At 41.8% G+C, this 21,806-nt stretch overlaps 3 long non-coding RNA genes across 3 annotated transcripts in view; 2 read left to right on the top strand and 1 right to left on the bottom strand.

Annotated features, from left to right (window-relative positions):
• LOC123478846 (uncharacterized) overlaps positions 1 to 21,806 on the bottom strand; it is a 46,324-nt gene that overhangs the window by 12,133 nt on the left and 12,385 nt on the right. The window lies entirely within an intron of this gene.
• LOC139440348 (uncharacterized) lies at positions 710 to 6,861 on the top strand. The gene is made up of 4 exons (XR_011650536.1): positions 710 to 1,057; positions 2,731 to 2,924; positions 4,058 to 4,627; positions 5,056 to 6,861. It is a non-coding gene; the product is annotated as an uncharacterized lncRNA (long non-coding RNA).
• LOC139440349 (uncharacterized) lies at positions 11,101 to 18,591 on the top strand. Its single transcript, XR_011650537.1, has 3 exons — positions 11,101 to 11,571; positions 13,620 to 13,814; positions 16,903 to 18,591. It is a non-coding gene; the product is annotated as an uncharacterized lncRNA (long non-coding RNA).

The raw sequence follows: 21,806 nt of genomic DNA, 5'->3' as shown, positions 1-21,806 counted from the left end.
AAGGAGAAGCCAAATATACAAACAGAACAGAAAAAACCTTAGAAATCCAGATTATTTAGGGAATGGCTTCATTTTTTCCACTTTCGGCCACTTACTGAGTCCCTCTATCTGCTGGCCCTGCCCCAGTTCTAATAAATAGATTTTTGAACTCTTTTTCAGGAAAATGACTCAGCTTTCCTCTTGCACCTCTTCTGAGGGTCTGTCTTGTTTTCCTGTGCCCAAGACTGTGCTTTGACAGCCCACCCAGTACTCACTCCTTTCCACCTCTAAGCTCTTTCCTGTTCCCTGGCAGAGTCAGGCAATTCTCCCAACTCTTGCCTCAGAAACTCAGTCCTGAGGCATTGGCCTTGTTCCCTGCCTACCCACCTGCCTATCTGCTTGTGAGAGCATAGACTTCCTATTGCTTTGTTCTACCCACCTGCTGTAATATTCAGATTCTGCTGGCCTTGCTGGTATCTACTGGCTGCCTATACCATACCCTCTTGCCAATCTCCAACCTTTAAGACACCGCTGTCTTCTCCCATTGCCTACAACTTCATCTGCTCCCTACGAGTTTAATCCACTTAGATGGACACGTGTTCTTTTCAATTCCTGGCGCCCCTAAGGCTGAGCCATCCCAATGAATTCTTAACTGGGTACTAGGTACCAGTTGGTTCAGGCACTTAAAAGTCATGCACTACGTCCAGCCCAGGAAGTAATTTGATCCAAAGTTGCCCATTAAAAGAGTACTGCATTTTGGTCAAAGGAAGAAAGAACCTCTATGATTCCGAATCCCTTCCTGGATGTTGAAACCCGCCTTGCCTGGGCCACTCAGTGGCACAGGTTAGCAGTGACAGCAAACTGCCCTTACTATCTGCCTTCACTTGGTAAACAGCGCTCTGCTGCCCCAGTTCGACAGCTGCGAGGCGCTGGCAACACAGGCCCGAGCACCTGGCGCTGCCTCCTTCCAGCCCACCTGTGTGCTGAGTGCGGTCTCTGGGGTGCCCCTGCTCCCAGGGCTCCTCAGTGGAACTGCTGCAGCTCTGAATATCCTCTCAACAAGGACGTGTCTTTGAAGGTGAATCTTTAAACCTGAACAATTGCAGAATGGTGACGGGAAAGGCTGATACATATAACACTCTCAAAGATATATTCAAGTAATCCTCTTTAATTTTTTGTGTGTTCTGGAAGACATAAAGGAGATTAAAAAAACATTATCTAGTTTTCTTTGAACTTATCTTTCAGAAGTGAGCGTTCTACTGGGTGAGCCAGTAAGTGCCCAATAATAAGAGAAATGCTATTACGGTGTCAACTGAAATAAGCAAAGATTCTAAATCCATCTACCTTTCTTTATTGTTCTTTCTTCAGAAGTCTTATTTAAGTGTAACTTGTTTTCTCATAAAATCAAGTTTATATTTTAACTCCTGAACATTGCCTACTTAGTCAAATATTGTAAATCCTTAAAAAAAATGATGAAGTACTGTCTTTAGCAAACGACATTTTCATGATGCAAAACATAATCATAAATCAGAACACTGATTTAAAAACTGGAGGGGACAGTGGGGAGAGGGATTTACAGGAGCTACTATAAAGGACACAAGGACAAAATCAAGGGGGAGGGTAAAGGTAGGGGAGGGAGGTGGGATTGGCTGGGGTGGGGTGGAGGGATGGGGAGAAAATGCAGACAATTGTAACTGAATAACAATTAAAAAAAAAAAAGAACCAGGAAAGAAAAAACAAACAAACAAACAAAACTGTAATTTTAATCCACCAATTGATTATTTGGTTGTAGTTGTATTTCCCAAATGCAAGCTGGTGCCCTCGTGGTCGGGAGGTGATTTCAGAAGGCATTTTAACAAGCATGAACATTCAATAAATTACATAGAGAAAAAGACATGTCCTTTTTAAACATTTTTCAGGTCTTTTTAGTGCTAGCATTTTCCCCAACTTTTTAACTTTCGTTAATCTTCCTTCTTAAATAAAGAAAGCAGGTCTCAGGCACTGAGGCCTCCTTACATTCTAGTTGGAATTACAATCACATTATTATGTTTTATTGTTTCTTTTAAAAAAAAATTGCCTCTTATTTATGACAAATGATGTTGTTATTTAATTTGATTGTTTTATTCCAAGAATTATCAAGTTTACTGCCATGTAGGTGGTACACAGATACAGTCCATGTTGGGCGTCTGGTCTGTGAACAATGAAAACTTAGGAAACCTTGGCTTCTGGGACATGCTATTTGAGTGTTTCTTAAGCTTGATTGTCTTCATTGAATCAACCAAGACAATGGGCTGTTTGGTGTGAGACAGACATAATTACTGGTAGTTAGAAACTTGCCACGTACTAATAAAATGCTACTGGTCTCGAGACAGTTAGATTTAATGGTGGTTTTTAAACAGTATAAAGTCTTTCAATTCCTCTGAAATAGATAAACACCCACCGGTAGCCCCTCCTATCTTTAAACTTGAGGGAAGTTCCTGAAAATGCATCTTTTGACATCAAGAAGATAGCAAACACAATGCCATTGAGAGCAAGAAACCTTCTGTCAAGACTTAAAAAAAAAAAATCAGAAACACCAAGAATGTTCATATATTTTAAAAACGTATTGTCTAAGTAAAAATATTAACATAAAAAATTCTAATAGAACTTCTAGAGCTTACCCCAAAATACATACAAGATTCCCCCCGTCCCTCAGATGTTTAGGAAACATTTGGCTTCTCTAACATGTTTGCTTACCTACTTTTTTCCTAGTTTCCTACTCTCTAAAATGAAAAGATTGACCTTAAAGCTGAAATCAGAGAAAAACAACTGTTCTCCCCCGACTGCATCTACACACGTACTAACCAGCCACACTGTGCATTGGTACCACCCTGAGTGGGGCCGGACCACTGGCGCAGTGGAACCAAGAGACAGAAAGGCCCAGGGCCTCACGAAGGAGCTCACAGGCAAGTGGGACAGACTAAAGGGTGGGGCAACCGAGGACAAGCCAGGATGTGACTGCAGACCTTCACTGCACAATCAAAGTTACGGGGATTTAAATGAGGAAAACTTCTCATAGTAGAGGAGTAACGACTAAGTCCGAAAAGAGGTGGCATCTGAGATGGGCAGGGAAGAGTAAGGGGAAGTAGGCAGAGTTGGTATTCTAGATGGATCACCCTCTGACTTATACTGAGAATATGCCCTTCACCAGGAGCTGAGGGCCAAAGATTAATGTAATAATGACAACGATAATAATAAATAATGGTCTGTTATCTTGGTGGAAGACATGGATGCAAACAAAATGTTACTATATAATGTATTATTGATGTAATAGAACTCTTTGGAAGCAATTAGAGAGGAACAAATTAGTTCTACCTGGGGAATTGAGAAAACGTTTATGAAGGAAATGAACTTTGCTCTGGGCTTTGAGTGATGACTGGAATTTTACTAGATGGAAAAAGATGAGAAATATATTCCAGGCAGCGAGCACAACATATGACAAGGCATGAAGATATAAAATATCAAAATGTGTTTGTAGAGGGTGAGAACTTTCTATGTGGTTGAAGTGTGTGTCTGTGAGGAGTACAGAATAGAAATGGAGATTAAAAGAGAAAATGCCTTTAAAGGTATGTAGTGACTAATTTGTGAAAGGCGATAGATTCCATGCTATGATATTTAAACTTCAGCCTATAAGAAATTATTTTAAGTGAAACAGTGCAGTTCAGATCTTTGTTTTTAGGAGTATCACTTTGGTGACAGGATAGAGGTGATACATGAGATATGGTGCCGGAAAGTTCGGGAAAAGACACCCAGAACAGAAAAAAGCTTGCATAGGAATATGGCCTAGGAGCAGGAAAATCTGGAGTGAATTGTAGGGAGCCTTGAAGACGAGACTGAGAAGTTGTCATTGAGTTCCGTGACAACAGAAGACCACCAATGTTGCACTTCCCTGGGCTGGAAAGGGTCTGTGAAACAGATTGTCATGGAAATAAATGCCCTGTGTCCTCGGGCACAGGTTAGAATCCACGGTGACAGCTCAGGCCAGGGATGCAGGTCACTCCACCACGAGTTCTTTCCCTGCTTCTTCCTTCCTAACCAGATCCTGGTTTGTTCCACGATGCGCCCTCTTCTTTCTGGCCACAGTCTTCGGAAGAGGAGGCCCACTCCCTTTGGAAGTGACTAAGGAGGATGAATCTGTTTCAGGATGACTCCACTTGTAGCTGATGGGATGTGAAAGAAGTCTTCAGGGACCTTCCAGAAACGTCTTTTGCTTCTGAGAAAGGGGAACACAGGAAGAGGCAATGTCTTCTGTATGTGACATGGAACTAGCATGAGAGGCGGAGCTTGTCTGTGGACTGAGCAAATGTCCACGTTTCCTGATTCTTTGATAATGTTATTGAGCCACTGATTTAAACCAACCTGGAACTGCCTTCTCTTCAGACATCTTAAAAGATGAGGCAGTTTGGGAAAGAAGTTAATAAACCAGATTTTATGCATTCGTATTTTGTGTGAAGTGAAGATGTCTATACGTACAGTTTAAGCTTGGAATGCGGAAAATGAAACCAAAGCCAAGCACAGTTCTTTTTGCTTGCTGTAAGCTTGAAGGAATTCTTATCTTACAAATACTTACTCCTTACTGCATTTTCTCCTATTAATTATTTATGTCTTTGTAAGTATAATTAATGCAATTTATATCAATAACAATAATGAATAGCCCAATGTGACAGATAACTTTTTTATTTTGCAAATTCCATTAGCGCTTTCACAGTGTTAATGTTGGCGAAAGTGTTCTGCTCTTGCTTCAATTTGCAAAAATGTGCCCATGTGCACATGACCCGGGCTCAAATATCTGCTCCTCAGTCATTCACCATTTGGCCCTGGCAGAGCGCCTTAATCACCATGAATTTCAATTAGATTAAATTTTAAATGAGTTTCGTAGAACTTATTCTGCAAGGCTTGTGTTTAGTTATGATAATTACTATATGCAACTACATTTTCAAAATTGCTTTGACCTTTATTCCTGAAGTTCTCAAAATTGTCACTTACAGATTATGACTACCTGTCCTTGATTTCCATTTGTGTTTTCCCCCCACCAAGGTCAATGCTATTTCAAGAACCCTCACCCCAGGAAGGAGGAGTTGCAAATCTGTTGAGCTCAAGGCCATGAAGGAAGCCAAGCCAGTTGTCTGGCAGAGTCACGGCGTCAAAGGTCCAGGTCCAGCCGTTTACTTTCTCTCCTATTTCAAAATGAACTTTCTCAGCTCTGGAGAACTCCTGTCTTCAGACTTTGCAGCTAACTGTTGTGAAGACTATGATTTAGAGGTGTAGATGGGCCCATGGCAGGCTTGAGTCTACAACAAGGGTGCCAGTTCAGCCTGCCAGAGAGGCTGTTCTTGGGATACTGGAAACACTTGCTTTTCATATTAAATATGTACAGTCACACCTCAGCACTCGGCTTCAGAACTCGTCAAACCCTGTACTCGTCGAATTTTGATGAGAACAAAATAGTTTCGGCACTTGCTGCTTCCTCAGGACTTGCTGGTTCTGGCACTCCTCACACGTTGCGGAACGAATTAACGACCAGTAATGAGGTTCCACTGTAGTTTTATTTTTCACGTGTGCTTGTTCCTCAGATGCATCGCTCCCGCAGGAACCACGGTGGGAGGAGTTGATCAGGCTCACATAGGACTGGGCATTCCCTGTTGTATTTACTAATCTCAGGTTGAGGTTCCCCAAATCTTAATTAACCTTCATACATTCTAACATTCAGCAAATATATACAGAATATGTGCTATGTGCTAAGCCCTGATTTGTCCTAGCAAAAATTTTTTGAGATTTGTTTAAATAAGAGGCTTTTATTTTGACAAAGATAAGTTGTTGATGCTTTTAGCATCCATTTAACCCATCAGCATTCTGAAATTATCTTTTGTTGGACTAACAACAAACTTAAATCTAGGTTCTAGGTCTACAACCTTTTGAATATAGAATTTTAATAATTAGTAGACTAAGAAAAAGTGCTATAACCCTATCCATCCGTAACATCAGAGGTTCAGATGTCAATCAAAGTACTACATCTGGCTGACTCACTTGAGCCCCACTTGTGGTTTGTAACCCAGCTGTCTCGTCCATACTCTGGTTGCCAGGGACCAGGGACAGGAACACCCTGCCCTGCCTCTGACGGTCGTGGCCCCAGTGACTGACAGGGTTTAACGTGTTTTGACTATGTACCCGTCTTGACAGTGTCCTGGGTAATTTAACACTTGGACTCATTCCATTTTAGTTTAGTGACAACGTATCCTTATTTAGGACATTGTCTTCTTTGCCTGTTAGCGTGTATGTGAGAGCTAACTGATAATTATGGATGTCAGTTTCCCTTTCATATTTAAGAACAAAAATGTTTCCACTTCCCTTGTGAAACTCAAAATTTTGCTTTTCTGGCAATACACTTATTATATAAACTGTAAAATACATCAGACATATTTGGCCATTAAATGATGCACTGCTTTTTTTAAGAACCACTCCCCCAGGGTAGGAAGGGAGAACACGTTCAATTAACTTTCCTCTTCTTGGGAGTTGCCCAGGAGAAAAAAAAATATGTATAGTGGGCACACACTGTTGTGTAAAGAAGGGGAAACTTCAATATTTATTTCGCAAACAGCACTCAGTGTTTTCGGGGTGGACTTGGGCTTGCCTGCCCTCCTCTGTGACACACACACGCAGAATTTGAGCTTGAGATGAGTGGAGTAGAGGAAGACGAGACTGAGACATTCATTGGATTTGTTCGAGTACATTCTGTCCACCTGTGTTCTTCCTGCTCATAAAAAGTACCCATGTATAAACACTGTAATCACTGTATGAAAATAAATGAGTTTAATAAATGCATATCTCAGTTTAAGCCTCTATTAGCATGGAAATATTCTAACTGAGTGGGATTCTTCGCATTTTTTGTTTTTAGCCAGGGTTCCTACTGAATATTTTGGAACAGTGCCTGGAAAACTGCACAGAAACAAATCTACAATAACTTATAGAAAATTTGTATTTCTATAAAACCTTAACTTTTTCCTCTAGTTCACAAGGGCCTCCCTCCCTCCCACCACTCCCTCACCTTGCCATCTCTTCAGCAGCACCGGCTTTCTGCCCTTCTTTTCCAACTCAGCTTCCATCATCCCCTGCACACTTTGCCCCAGACCGTCACTGGGCTGGTCCCGTCCTAAGAATGTTATCACCTCCCCAGGCTGCCGTACCTGCCCATTCTCTCCAACACAGTGCTGCCCAGTAGACATATTAGGGGAGACAGATGTGAGGCATACATGTGATTGTACATTTTTTAGTAGCCACATTAAAATTTTTTAAAGAAGTGAAATTAATTTTAATGATATTTTCTTTAATTCATTGTATCTAAAATGTTACCATTTCAACATACCATTAGTATAAAAATATTAAGGAACTATTGACATTCTTTATCTCATACTAGTCTTGGACATTGAGCACATCTCTTACAGTATATCTAAATTTGGACTTAAAATGCTCAAGAGCCACATGTGACCCATGGCTACTGTATTGGACAGCACGGGCCTAAATTAAACTCCCACCCCCCAGTCACTTGCTATCCCATTACTATGGTTTATCACAATTGTAACACTCGTTGGTGGTTGAAGTTACTTTGTTTGTTTATTTATTTGTATATTATCTCCCTCTCCATCCCCTACCTGCCTCTGCCCTGAAATGAAAAATTGAAAAGACTAGGGACCTCAATTTGTTCTTTGTTATATCCACAAAGCTCAGTATATTGCTAATTTTCAGTATGTATTTGTTGAGAGTTAAATGGATAAGGAATCAGTGTTCTCTTAAGACAATGGACCTGCGCGTGATTGTTGCTTCTGGAGTCTACCCTCCCTCATGCTGTGTGTCAGGTAGGTAGGACGATAACTACACATGTGCTGTGCCCCTTCCCCTCCTTCATGCGTGTCCTGTTGTAACTGACCTATGTTGTCTGCGTCCTACGGGTTTTCTGATAAGGGGCTGCCTCTTGAAGAGGCAGCATTTTCCAGTCTGCCTTTGAAAACTTTCAAGTTAGCACTTAACTCGTGCTGAGCAGGAGAAAAAAAAGGAGGGCGAACTTCTGGACTTCTCTCCTTTCCCCTACTAAGCATTACAGGATTATCTCAGAGGTAGTCAGGCCGTAACCTGCATTCATTATACTTTTAGCCAATGGGAGGAACACCAGGATCTTAATCCATTGCAGGCCTTGGAAATGGCCCAGGGGCCTGGAGTCCTGGGATTTCCCTCCTTTGTTGCTTGAGAGGTAGCCCCTTCTTGCCTGCCCCTCAGGCTCTGTGTGACAGTGGTCAAGGTCCCAGATTTGCCTGTGCTTATTTCCTCCATCTGCAAAAGGAAAATAACAATTATTGCTTATTTCCAGTTTAAGACCATAGGGAAATAACTGCAGAGTGACTTCTGCCCAGCGGTGAGAAGCCTTGTTGCTGACACAGTAAGCAATGAGCTTCGGTCCCTAAGATTCTGTTCTAAATGCAGGCACCGCAGCCTTGGCCGGGTGGCTCAGGTGGTTGGAGCCTCATCCAGTGCACCGAGAGGTTGAGGGTTTGACCCCTGGTCAGGGCACATACCTAGACTACAGGCTCGATCCCTGGTCCAGGGCTCGTGTGGGAGGCAGCCATTCTGTGTTTCTCTCTCACATGGCTGTCTCTCTCTCTCTCTCCCTCCCTCCCCTTCCTATCTCTCTAAAATCAATTAAAAATATCTTCAGGTGAAGGTAAAAAAAAAGCAGGTACCACAATAAAAACTGTCAGAATCTTGGAGGGAGGTGAGTAGGACAGGCAAATGGTAAAATGTAAATGGGGTTTGAAAAAAATTCTACCCTTTCTACACTTAGAGAAGTTTGTGGAAAGAAGAGTTTCTGCAAGCTTGTTTTGGCATTTCATTACATTAGCATACAACTACTGCTAGGTGAAACAGTGAAGAGAAAATTGACCTCATTTGGTCCAGCCCTCCCTGCCTTCTCCTCTCTCCCTCCCCCTGGTGTCTTTGAAACTGTACTTCATAATGAACCTAGCTCTGGTTTACCTGCAAAACCTAAAAGAAGAGTTATCAGGTTTAAGCATGTTGAGTTTTCAATATAGAATCCATTCCTTTATTTTTTTTTAAAAAAAGTTATTTTGCACCTACTATGTATAAGACATTTAAAATGCAAACATAAATGAACAGGATTCTTGGAAGGGTTGCATTTTAGCAGATGACACACTCATTAAATGACAATTTCTGTGATTAGTCATAGTGCCCTGGAGGAGAAAATGCAGGTGGTGTGAGAAGATTTAATGGAGTCCTGCTTTATTCTTCCCTCGGAAGGTGTCCTTTCAGCTACATTTTCAAGGGGGGGCTAGGGTTAGTGGGTAAACGGGGCTGGAGAGCTTTTCAGGCAGAGGGAGCAGCGGGTGTCAACGTACTGAGAGGGGAGGAACCTGGCATAGTGCAGAGAATGAGCAATGGCCAGGGTGGCCCAGGCAGCACCCAGGGGGCTCCTCCATGTGGGGCTAAGGAGGATAGCAAGACCCAGGGCCCAGCGTCTCTGCCATTCCCTCAGCAGGGCCGAATACACCCGGGTTGAGGATTCTTCTCCATTTGTTTGCCCGATACTTACATATCCCGCACCTACGTGATCTGTGAAGTCCTCACATCTGTGGCTCCCCCCTGTGCCCTTGGCAGTACAGCTATCCCTCTGTTCCTGACCAGAAGATCCCTTTTCTGAGTCATCCGCTGCAGTTAAAGTCAAGAGGCACCAGGGGGCAGAAAGTATTTTCCTGCATCTGCTTTGCTAGACCACACTGTGGTGGAAATGTAGCCGAATTTTGACCTAAAGTGTTGCAGAAGGACTTAGCAAATACAGTCACTACCAGGGTCGGAGGCCACTGCTGCCTAATCACAGCAGAGTGGCCCTGAGACAGAAGAACAAAACCCTTAGTGAATTTGCCTGGGATAATTTAATTCATGGTGGATTAAACCAAAAAACAACTAACATGTTTTCATAAAGCTGCGGCAGTCACATAACAATGATTTTTAAAAAAATGTCATTTGAGGGTACTTCTCAAAAATTGGTACCAGGAAGCAAGAAAGGACAGTTTTCAGCTCCAACCAGACCGATTCCATGCCGGAGTGGGGGTTAGAGGAGACCACAGGTGGAAGGCCTTTAAATATGCAGTATGTTGAATAACCGGCCTGTGCAATTTGAGAGTTGCTGGCTATTAGTATAAAGACCATGCAATTTGTACTTGAATGAAGTTAGATGCAGTCTCCCCAGGTTTATGCTAAACTTCTGGCAGCTATGTTTCCAACACATGATACATAATGATACCTTCAGGGAAAACAAACACAAAAAAATAGACAAGGCTCCTCATTATTATAAATTGGTCATGGACTGCAAAGCGTTCCCCTCACGCTGATCGTGTCTTCCTGGTTGCTGTAGATGGAAGTCTCACGCCAGCCACGAGTCAAACCAAATAAATAGCAGATGTCACCAATGGCAATCTGCTGATGTTTAAAAATGGAACAAGTGAATCAGCAAACTATTTAGGAAGGTGAGGTTGTGCCAACCACCACTCCGTCATCACCTTCTTTGTATGGATGACGTGGCCTGTGTGTCTTCAAGGTCCTTCGGCGTGACCATGAAAAAGAAAACGGAAGCCTATTGCTTAAGTGTAACTATGAACATAGACTGTGTTTACAAACACCATATAATGTAGACATAAGAAAACCTCAAAACAGTGCTTACAACTAACCACCAGGGTATGCTTCCCCTGTCAGTCATCATTTAAAAGCAAATGGCACTGTTTAAAGGAGGCATGAACTTTTTCTCTGGAAGCATATACCTCAATAATAGAATACTACGCACGGCTGTAAGAAGCTACAAGAAGTAAATGTGCACGGAGCTGATCTAGAAAAGCTTACCACGAGCACAGTTCAAAGTAACACAGGACGGTATGACTTATGGAACTTGAGATAGGCACTGTGCCGGGCACTTCATAAACATTACAATAGGTATGCTTCAAAGCAACCGTACAGAGTTGGGTTTGTTATTATCCCCGTCTTATAACGCAGGGGAGCGGAGGAGAATGCGCGGCAAATAGCAGGGCCGGAAGGGAAAACAGGTCTGTCTGACTCCAGAGTGGGCCTTTGTCGACACTGACCCCTCAGCATCCATCCCCTCTTCCTGTCAGCGTTTCTATGTCACTTAGGGGATTTGCTTCTCCCCTGGTGTGGGTAGTCTTGGCAGGGCAGAGAATGTGGATACGTGTTCTTCCTCAAGGATGGCAAAGAAGATGCAGAGGTAGCCTTTGGCCAGATTTTTCCTGTGGCAAGGATCTTAAGGGATGGCCTTTTAGGATCTAAGCCTGGTCAACTGAATTTTCTCTCTTCAATTCTATGCAAGGAGGGAAGAAACCGCCCTATCAGGAGCCCTGCCTGGGTTCCTGTCCCACTGCTAAGCCCGCTTCTGCAGCTTCTGTTGTTCGGCGTGTTGTGTTCACCAACATCCTTCTAATAAACTCAGCCAGAGTTGCTTTTGTTGCTTGTAACTGAAGAACCTCATAGAGCCTCAAAGTAAGTGTGCTTTCCATTCCTCCAAGCCCCAGTTTTGTCAATAAAATGCAATATTTTAATCTGTATTCTAAATATTGACATCACTTTACAAATAATAGATTAGGTAGAAGTCCTTATCAGAAATAGAATAATTTGCAAATCAAAGCAATGTTGATTTTTATTTTCACTGTGATTGTTATTTATGCATAAATTCGATGTGTGGAATGTGTTATATCTACGTACCAGTAGCTCATCTTCTAGGTAGTTTAACATTTTTCTCTCACATTACCATTTGTTTTCCAATGAGATCCCTTCCCTCTGTAATACAAAAGTAAACTCTAGCTTCGGTGGGCAGATTAGGCCAATTCTGAATTTGTGGGTAATGTATAGTATTTCTCCTACCAAGCGCCGTGAACTATGCTAAACTCTTCACATATAGTAATTGTGTGTGGTAAGTGTTATTATTCCCATTCCATACACGAAGAAGCTGAGACTTGGAGAAACTGGGTAACTTTCTCACAGTAGCATAACTAAGAAACCACGAAACCAGTCCTTGCTCCTGTGGGTAAATCTTCTCCACTGCTCTGTGGGAAGCCAGGTTCCTCCTCACCTTGACCCTTCGAGGTGGGCTTCATTGCTACCACGTCACAGATAAGAATATTAAGACCAAGAGAAGTTAAGTGCCTTGCCACAGTTCCCATAGATAATAACTGAGTCTGTTTGCTCTGAGAAGCCTTTGTCATTCCAAAGCCAGCACTGCATGAGTTATCTCCCTGGGACGTTTCATGGCATGTAGATTAAGAAAAAGCACAGTCACAGCATGTTTATAAAATTGTGATGATTCTCCCAGGGCATTGCATGCTTCCAAGAATGCAAAGCACTTCTACCATCCACCTGGAATTTTTTTTAAGCCAAGACAGCTCATTAGTAGAAGCTTAATAAATATGGGCTGATTCATTGGAGTCAATCTATCAAACTATTAGTCCTCCTCTAATAATGTTTAGCAAAACACAGAATTCTGGAGTAGAAAGGGAACTTAGAGGTGACTTAGTTCATTTTTTAAATCCCAGTGGGGGCCCTAAGGGACAAATACATTGGAAACATTCTCCAAGGCTCAGAGTATCTGAGACACAAACTGGGAACTAGGGTACCAGTCTCTAGATTCTCAGGGGATTGCTCTTTCCACAACAATATATTTTCTCCCCTGGGCACTATTTAAACACAAAGCACAGGCTAGCTTAAGAGAACATCAGTGGTCTGATCAGATAATCAAGTTTCCTCAAGTTTTAGTTCCTTAAAAACGGTTCTTAGGCAAGGGCATCGGCCTACTGAACATAATCCAGTTATGTGGAATCAGATGCATTTTAAGTTTGCTTCATTTGAAGCATGAATACTTGGCGGGTTCAGTAACAGAATTTTAGCCAACAAGAATGTGTGATGGGTGGGTGCAGAAGACACACAGGCTGCCCACTCACACTCCACCTCTTAACATTCTCTACAACTGCAAGGTAGTCCCCTCTTGCTCAGCTCACTAAGTGATCGCCTCCTCTTTTTCCCTCCTCCTGCTAAATGATCTTGAGATTTTGATTGACAGCTTGGCTCAGACTTCCCACACAGTGTGTGGAGCTCCCACCTCTCTCCCTAAAATGCACTTAGCCCTGTGTTCGATATATCTTATTTTTCATTGCTCACTCATATTGAGATAGCTTTGTCAGTTCCCCGAGGCCAGTCCTTTGTTCTTCTCCTTGCACAGCCCCTAGCACTGTAACAGGGTGAAGGGTGAAGGGAAACTAGCAGGACAAAAGCCAATAACACAGCCTAAGCTTCAATAGTCAGTCTTTTCATTTTTAAAAAAGTATAAGGGACATCAAGGAACGTGTGGAAAGGACCCATGGACAAAGCCACCGGGGGTAGGATTGAGTGTGGGAGGTGGGGGTGGGTGGAGCAGGGGAGAGTGGTAGGGTGAAAATGGAGACAACTGTACTTGAACAACAATAAAAATAAAGTGCAATACTCTTAAATATATCAGGTGAGATAGAAGGAATGCACTTCATTTTCCTTCTCCTTAGCATGTACTCTACAATGCAAGGCCCCTGAAGTGCAGTCTGCCACCCACTGCAGGACGGATGGAGACCTGGGCTGACCGGGGGCAGGCTCCGTGTGTTCTTTGGACCTGGGACACACATACAGCAGTCGGATGGGGAACTCCCTGGACGAGAGCCCATGGTTAATTTTTGCTGATTCTGCCAGGAGCACAGACTGTGGCAAGTGCTTATCTTTGTATTCTTCTCCTCCTTCCTTGCCTATTTTTGAATTAATGTATAAATCTTAAGCTGTTCTGGCTCTTCCTCAGCCCCTTTCCTCCACGGCCGTACAAGAGATATTGGCAGTCAGAGGGAACTGGCATGCCACCTGTATAGAATTGCCTGGCTTTTAAGTCCAGACCAAGAGAAGCCTAGAATAAGAATTTTTGGAAGATAACTTTTGTTCTGATGCTTCCCAATAGCACACACTAGAGACCAGAGACAGATGGTTTGTAACTTAGCACCATGAGCAAAAGTTGTCTGGTTTTATGTTTTGACCATTGAATATAAGGATTTGTGTTGAGCCACGAATTCTGAACTGGCGGTTGGGGGTGATTTGGTTCCCAGAGGTCTCCAGATGACTATGGAGCCGAGGGTTCAACTTCAAAGAAGAAGGCCTGGAGGAGCAGCTTCAAATTCCCAGGTTCTGCGGTGAGAAAGAGGGACACGCTTCTCAAGCAGTGGATGCGAAGTTAATAGCTTTGCATCCAGATGTTTTCTTTCTGAATGCCAGAGGTGAAGGACCTGAGCAAGGATGTTACACACGTTACGGAACTTGTCCAAGTTCAAAGGCCAGTGAGTAGCAGAGCTGGAGATGAATGCCGCATTCCAGCTGCACTCATTACTTCACTCCCATTCCACTTATTTCAAAAAATAAATATAAATTAGTTCATTCTATTCTCAGCATAAAAATACTTATCCTCCTATGTGAATAGGTCTTATCTCTCCAATTAGATTATTGATCCTTTAACAGCTAATAAGTCTACCTGAACAAATGCTAATATAATGGTAAAGTCTCTTCAAGGCTATGTTTTCAGCCCTGGATACCTTACAACAGTTTTTCTTTATTTTTCCTAGTTTAAAAAAATTACCAAGCCGATACCTGCGTATTGTAAGAAGATGTGGTATAGAGATTAATCCCTCCCCATCTCAGCCCCATTCTCTCTATCCAAAATCATCCATGCTATTTACTCTCCACACCTATTTTCATGCTCATACAAGCACATTCAAGCATATGGACTGATAAACGGTATTCCTCTTATTTTTAAAGCAAAAAATAGCATTATCCTCTATACAGCTTTCCAAAGCCATAAATATAAAGCTTACACATTCTTTGTAATAGTGATTATGAGTAAATTGTTGAAAGGTTTCTTCTCTTTGCTATTTTTCAGTCAAAAATTTTTTTAGAGCGACAAGATGGGAAGAACTGTTTCTATGACCATTACTTGCCATCTGAGCATATCACAGCAGTTGTTTTCCTGTAACTAAAACTCTTTCTACAGCATAATGCTTCAAAAGGGGAGGTGCAGGGCGGGGTGAGATGTGTTCCCAAAGCCAGAGAACTAATAACGAGTGAGACTCTCATTACCACAGGATCTGGAAAAACGGGCCAGGCCTATTTTTCCTCCTTGAAAGTGTTGGGAACTGTGATTTACCTGGCTATTATGCTGACAAGTTCTATTTGCAGAAAATTAGGTGTAATTATAAGACTTTCTGAGAATTGAAAGGTGGTTTTCCTCACAATACTGACAAGTTTTGTGTAGAAATCTCTTACTTTGCTTAGAAATCTCCCACTGGCACCAGGAGCAGCTGGGCCTTGCCCGAGCTTTCAGATCAGGAATAGGCAACAGGGAAACACACTTTGCAGCAACTGGAGATGACACGTCTCAAACCAGGCGAGCGCACTTTACTTTAAGTGGTTTTCCTGGGACCAGCTACCAGTTTGCTGCTTTGCTTCATCATCTGTAGTTGTCCGTGCTTGTAAAAGTACCTAAACCTTTGGGTTTTCCTTCTAGTTGTTGATCATCACACGCTGCAAAGTATCGTATCCTGGAACTTCTGATTTGGTGTGAACTGTAGGATTAGCTCCAAGTGGTGACCCTGACCTGGAAATGACAGGAAAACAGCTAGAAACTGACTAGGTTTTTGCAGCTCTTGCTTAGGAGGCTTCGTGCAGTTAGTCAGTGGCTTGGGGAACATCTGTGTCCCCCTAGCACGATCCCGGCACACGGAATGCTCCTAACAAAAATTTGTTAAATGAACACATTTGTTTTATAGATGTCCAGATACAGGACCACACCGCGAAGTCGCAGTTTCTCTCAAGCTCCCCTGAGCCCATTTGCTTCATGCAAATTAACTGAAATTCAGCCATCTCTTTACTTGGTTCTTATATAGTTCTGCTGAAGACAGGTCTTGAGTTTTTCTTGATGTTATGAAAAATGCCTACACATATTGTTTCCAGGTTTCAGTCCTTTAATTCTATGAACAAAATAAAAATGAATACACCAAATCAACACAATACACACGCAGACAAATGTTTGCACTTAATTCTGCCAGCAGCCTAATTCTTGTAAGAAGGAGTGCGACACACACCACATTAACTGGCACCTAGACATAAACAGCGAACCTCCGGAGTCTGCAGGAACCTGTCATTTCATTGGGAAGTTTTTATAATGTCTGAACTCACTAAAATAATTCTTTGTTCTCCTCTTCTACTTGCCCACTGTTTTAAAGCAACTAATAAGTAGAACTGTATCTAGAGAAGGCAGTAAAAGCGGGCAAGCAAAAAGGACCTATTATTAAAGATCTATTGTATGTCAGGCATTACTCCAGGCATTTTAAACATAACACTTCTTTTAATCTTTACAACCCCCTTGCCAAGTAGATACTATTAACACCATTCTATGTATCAGGGGACATATTCAGAGAGGATAAGAGACTTGCACGAACTCAAACAACTAATAAATAACAGACAGACCAGGACTGAAGTCTTTCTGTCTTAAAAGCTTGAAGTTTTCCCTGCACTACTGACAAGAGTGTGGAAGTCTCCCCACTGTCCGGCAGTTCTCTGAAGACCACTGTGACTTGGAGGCCAAGGGTAATAGTCATGTAACTCGTGGTGCTCCCCTTATTTGACTGTGATGTCCAATTTTGAGCAGGTGGCTCTCGCAGTTTGAGCAATAGATGCGCTGTGATGTTGCAGACTGCACTGGCTGACTCAACGCTTGTCTGGGAGTGTGTCCTTATTTAGTTCTCTTCCTCTTCTCAGTTTCAGGTCCCAGCCTGGTCTGTGCCCTTTGCCCAAGGAACAGGTGGCCTTCCACACTGCCACGGGGTGACAGTCCACACACGGTGCCTGTGCTGATTCGTCTCACGATGCACAGTACGTGTTTTATTGCAGCGGGAACTGGAGCTTTGTGCACAGGGTGAAAGACCTCTCTGACAAGAGCTGGGCGCAGTCGCGGCATTTCTCTTAGCCTGGTTGCTTTTTATTTGTATTCCTAGCAAATGTCCTGGGTGTAATGACTTGTTTATTTTTCAGTGAAATTTCACAACAGTTAACATTGTTCCTGTGGTACAAAAATAATTTTGACGAGGTGATGATGTCAGAAGTACACTGGGTTCTTTTATGCAAACGTTTTACAAACTTTAATTCCCCTCTTTACTCTGGGAACTAAGAAGGTGACACTTACTAAGGTGTTTATTTGGTATTTGTAAAAAATACGTAGTCTTCCTGATATTTATGTTCGTGGTTTTCAGAATTCACAGAATTAAAAGAGGAAAATGGGATCCCTTTAATGGCTCATCATTAATATCATCTTCATCCCATTTAGTCAAACAAACTGTGTACCTCAGAGGCATAGATGGTGTAATCACATTTTTTCTATTATATCCATGTTTATATGTAGGTGCTACAAAGTTGTTATTATACTGTATATGCTATTGTACACCTCACACTATTTATTTAAATACATTTCATAACTATTTCCCCCAAGTCAGTAGATACCTTCCTGAAGCATAATTTTCTAGCATGTGTACTGTTCCTTTTCAGGGGTGACAGAATTTATTTAACTGACACCCTATGTTTAGAAATTCTATTTGTTTCTAATTTGTCTTTGCTATGAAAAATGTTTAAAATGATTTTTGTGCCTGAATGTATGTACATAGCCACTCTTATTGTAAATCTTTATACATATGGAATCGCTGAGTAAAGAGTACACATTTTAAAGAGATTTTGATACACTCTGAAAAAGTCTCACTTCCCTCTCTGTTTCTTTGCCATTCCTGGGGTGACCTTGCAGCCCAGCACATGATGGGGGCTCTTTTAGAAGCTGGAAACATGAGTTCATCTTCTCCACTCTGCTGAACTCCTACTTCTGAAACTTCCTCAAAACAAGCATTTGTATAGTCATTATGACTACTTGGCTTCCTAAATATCTGTATTAAAAGCTAGACGATCCCACATGTGTCAAATTAATTAATTACAGTTCCCGGTGAAGCCCAGTAACAGGCCAGAAATATTCTCCAGTTGATCACAGATAAAATTTCTCTCCCAGATAATTTGATTATTCTGTAGCATAATGTTGTGCTTTTCTTCAGATAAAATTGATTAAACATAGCATAGAGAATTATATTTTTGCATATGTACTGAGGAGTCATCAGTAATAATTTTAAACACATTTCTTTACCTTAAAAGATATTGATCTTATGTCCATCTATCAGCTGGATGCCGGTGCATCTAAATACATTACCATTTCATTTTTTTGTCCTGTCTGTTCTTTATGTCTTGGTCAGGTTAAAGGAATGCAGGTGATATTTATATTGCGAGTATAGTCAGACAAGTGTACCAGCCACCAGCTTATCATGAACACTTAGGCCTTTGGCATCATAATAAGAAAATAAGTCTCTCATTTGATGGGGTACACAATGTCCTGAACAGCTATTATGATTAATTAACTTTTCCATGTTGATGCAGGAAGTTTTATTAGTTCTCAGAAAACTAGCTCCAACTAGCTTGTGGTCTGATCACGTACAGAGAACAGGTCAAGTGAAAATAGAAAAAGCTAAGAAACTAATCCTGTAAAAGGCAAAAATGATTTTTTAAAAGCCTCTGAGTTTAGTTAATAAATTGTTATCTCTCTCTTTTAAAGGGATATTATTCTATGTTGTAATTATAAATGAACATTTGAGTTTTAACCTATGTTTGCCACTGTCCCTGTTGCAATCCCTGCTGTAATAACCGTTCTTTGAGCTCCTTATGGGGGGTCTGGCTTGGGAGTTGCTCACTCTTAGCCATACCATTGTGTTTGAGCAGAGCCTAATTCCACAGAACTCGTTTTGTTTTTTTTTTCACTCAGTTAAAAACCTTGATAGCTATGCAATGGTGCTGGATGCAAGTCAACTGAGTTAGAATTTCATAACGATAAACACTGCAGGTTTTTAAGCACCTACTATGTACCAATCCTGTATTACATTTGCTATTTAGTTCTCATGAGAGTTCTGCAAGCTATCTGACACATGGTAAAGCAGGCTTTAAGTGGCTAAGTCTCTTACTCAAGATCAAACAGCTAGTAGGTGGCAGTCGGGGTATTCAAATCCAGCTCCCTTTCACTCCAGAGTCATGTCCTTTCTATTGCAGGGCAGTTCTGAATCTTTTCATGCATCTGTTTATGCTATTGGTTTGCAAAATACAGTGGAAGAAATCTCAGGTAAAGAAGGGAATGCAGGCCTCATCCACAGTTCTCTCAAATGTGCTTCTGGAAACACATCCTTGCCCAACAATGTCAGTCTTTGTTAGCACAACTGACTCTCACCTTCTCAAACCAACTCTGAAGAGGGAGCAGAGCTTAAATGTGGAGAAATTCTGCTTTGCATTCCACACAGGTACTTTTTTCAGTAACCCTAAGATATGATGTGTAGGAAACTGAGAAACTACAGGGAAATAAAAAACGGCACAAACACTCACACACTCGCATGCATGCGCCTTGTTGGCACAGGTGGAAAACACATTTGTCTGTGTGGCACAGTTAAGGGTACCAAGGACGATGAATAAAAATGGTCTGTTTATATTCAGACACTCTAAAATCTACCCGTGGCTTGTTAGGATGTGGGAAATGGCGATGTGGCAGCGTTCGTTGAACAATGACAAAAACACATGGGTGTTCAGAAGAATTTTCGTTTAGCCACTGGTTTCCTCACAATTCTGAGCAAATTGCTCATTTATATATATATATATATGTATATATATATACACACACACACACACATATATATAAAATCACTATTTTTAGATTATTTATTTATTTATTTATTTTAGAGAGAGGGGAAGGGAAAGAGAAAGAGAGGGAGAGAAACATCAAAGTGGGTTGCCTCTCATGCGCCCCCCACTAGGGATCTGGCCTGCAACCTAGGCCTGTGCCCTGACTAGGAATCAAACCTGCTACCCTTTGGTTCTCAGGCCCGTGCTCAGTCCACTGAGCGACACCAGCCAAGGTCATTTATACATATTTTAAGTCATTTGATAAAGCACTACCAAGGCTATTTTGAAGTTAAATATTTAATATCAGTCATAAATTCTTTGTAACTCCTGCTTCTCAGTTATCTATCCCTAACAAGAGGTAATTCAGACAAAGTATTTCTTAAGGAAGTCAGGATGACTAGAATATTCCAACTTAACCCGAGACAATAGTTTTACTCTGAGTTAGATACAGAGCTAAGCACTTTCATTTTCATGCAAACCCCCCTTGAGATAGGTCAAATTATTGCACCCAATCGTCAGATGAGGAAACTGAGACCCAAAGGAGATTAAGTACCTTGGGCACTAACATGATGGGGAAATAGTGAAGTCAGGACTCACCCCAAGTGGTTTGGCGCCAGCCTCCTGGGACTTAGATGCCAGGCTATGAAACTCAGAGACAACCAGGCTACTAGTTGGGGAGTTAATTTTTCAGTGAATACTATTCTGTGTTCAAAGTTTCAGAAAGGACTCCAACCAGGGCTTTATAAGATCACCATACCCTTCAGCAACATGCTGGTAGCATAATAGATCAAAGAAAGAAAAGGAAGGACACCATTCAGGATTCAGGCCTAAGGACCTGTGAAACTCTTAAGGACCCACTGGGACTGAGAGGCACACAGGGGGGACATCATTTCCTGCCCAGAACCAAAGGATAAGATGAAAAAAAAAAATCTCTGGGTGGAAAATTATTTTAGACTTCATGAAAGGTTCATATTGTTAGAAAGGATGACTGTTGTTTACTGTTCTGTCTTTTGAGTTTATGCCTAGGGTTTTAAATGAGTCTTGACTTTGGCTTCTGGCATTTGCAGAACCAAGCAGCAAGTGCTCTTTATACCTCAGTGCAGATCTTTCTCACACGTCGTGCTACCATACGGACATACCTACATGGAATTCGGTGCTTTTCCCTTTAAAAACATTCAGGGCACTGGCTGGTGCGGCTCAGTGGTTGAGTGCCGGCCTGCGAAGCAGAAGGTTGCTGGTTCTGTTCCCAGTGACGGCACATGCCTGTGTCGCAGGCCAGGTCTCTGGTTGGGGGTGTGTGAGAGTCAACGGGTGGAAGTTTCTCTCACACATCCATGTTTTTCTCCTTCTCTTTCTCTCTCTCTTCCCCTTTCCCTAAAAATTAAATAAAATCTTAAAAAAAATAAATAAAAACATGCAGCATTTCACAATTCCTTGGCCTTGCTTGGTGCATTCCCTAGGTGGGGTTGTTTGCCTCTCAAAATGGCTTCTATCTTTGAGAAGTTCATCTAAAACAGGCAAAGCTACTTTATTTATATGCTAATCACTAAGGCCATAATTGGATCAGGTCTATAGGCCAGTGCCCTGAGATATTTATGGCACAGGCTTTCTCCAAATCCGCCCCTTTCCATTGACTAGATAAGAGGGAAGGTAAGAGAAGAAAGAGGTTGGTTATGTTGCAGGGTATTGTTCAGAGGTAATTCAGCCTAGGGGTATGTTAGCACTAGGTGGGACACACAGAATATTTGCAAAAGAGAAAAAGGAAGAAAAGAGTAGCCTTTTGTGCTAGGAATCAGGTATAATCAACCCTTCCAATTTTGCTGTTGCTTCCGAGTATATTCAGGCTAATATGAGGATTTTCTGGATTGTGTAGTATGGTTGTTTTATTTCATTCTGTTTTAATTTGGCATTTA

This window comes from Desmodus rotundus, chromosome 11 (assembly GCF_022682495.2).
Source record: "Desmodus rotundus isolate HL8 chromosome 11, HLdesRot8A.1, whole genome shotgun sequence".
Lineage (NCBI taxonomy): Eukaryota > Metazoa > Chordata > Mammalia > Chiroptera > Phyllostomidae > Desmodus > Desmodus rotundus.
Note: the sequence above shows the minus strand (reverse complement) of the source record. Positions and strands in the feature narration are given on the sequence as shown.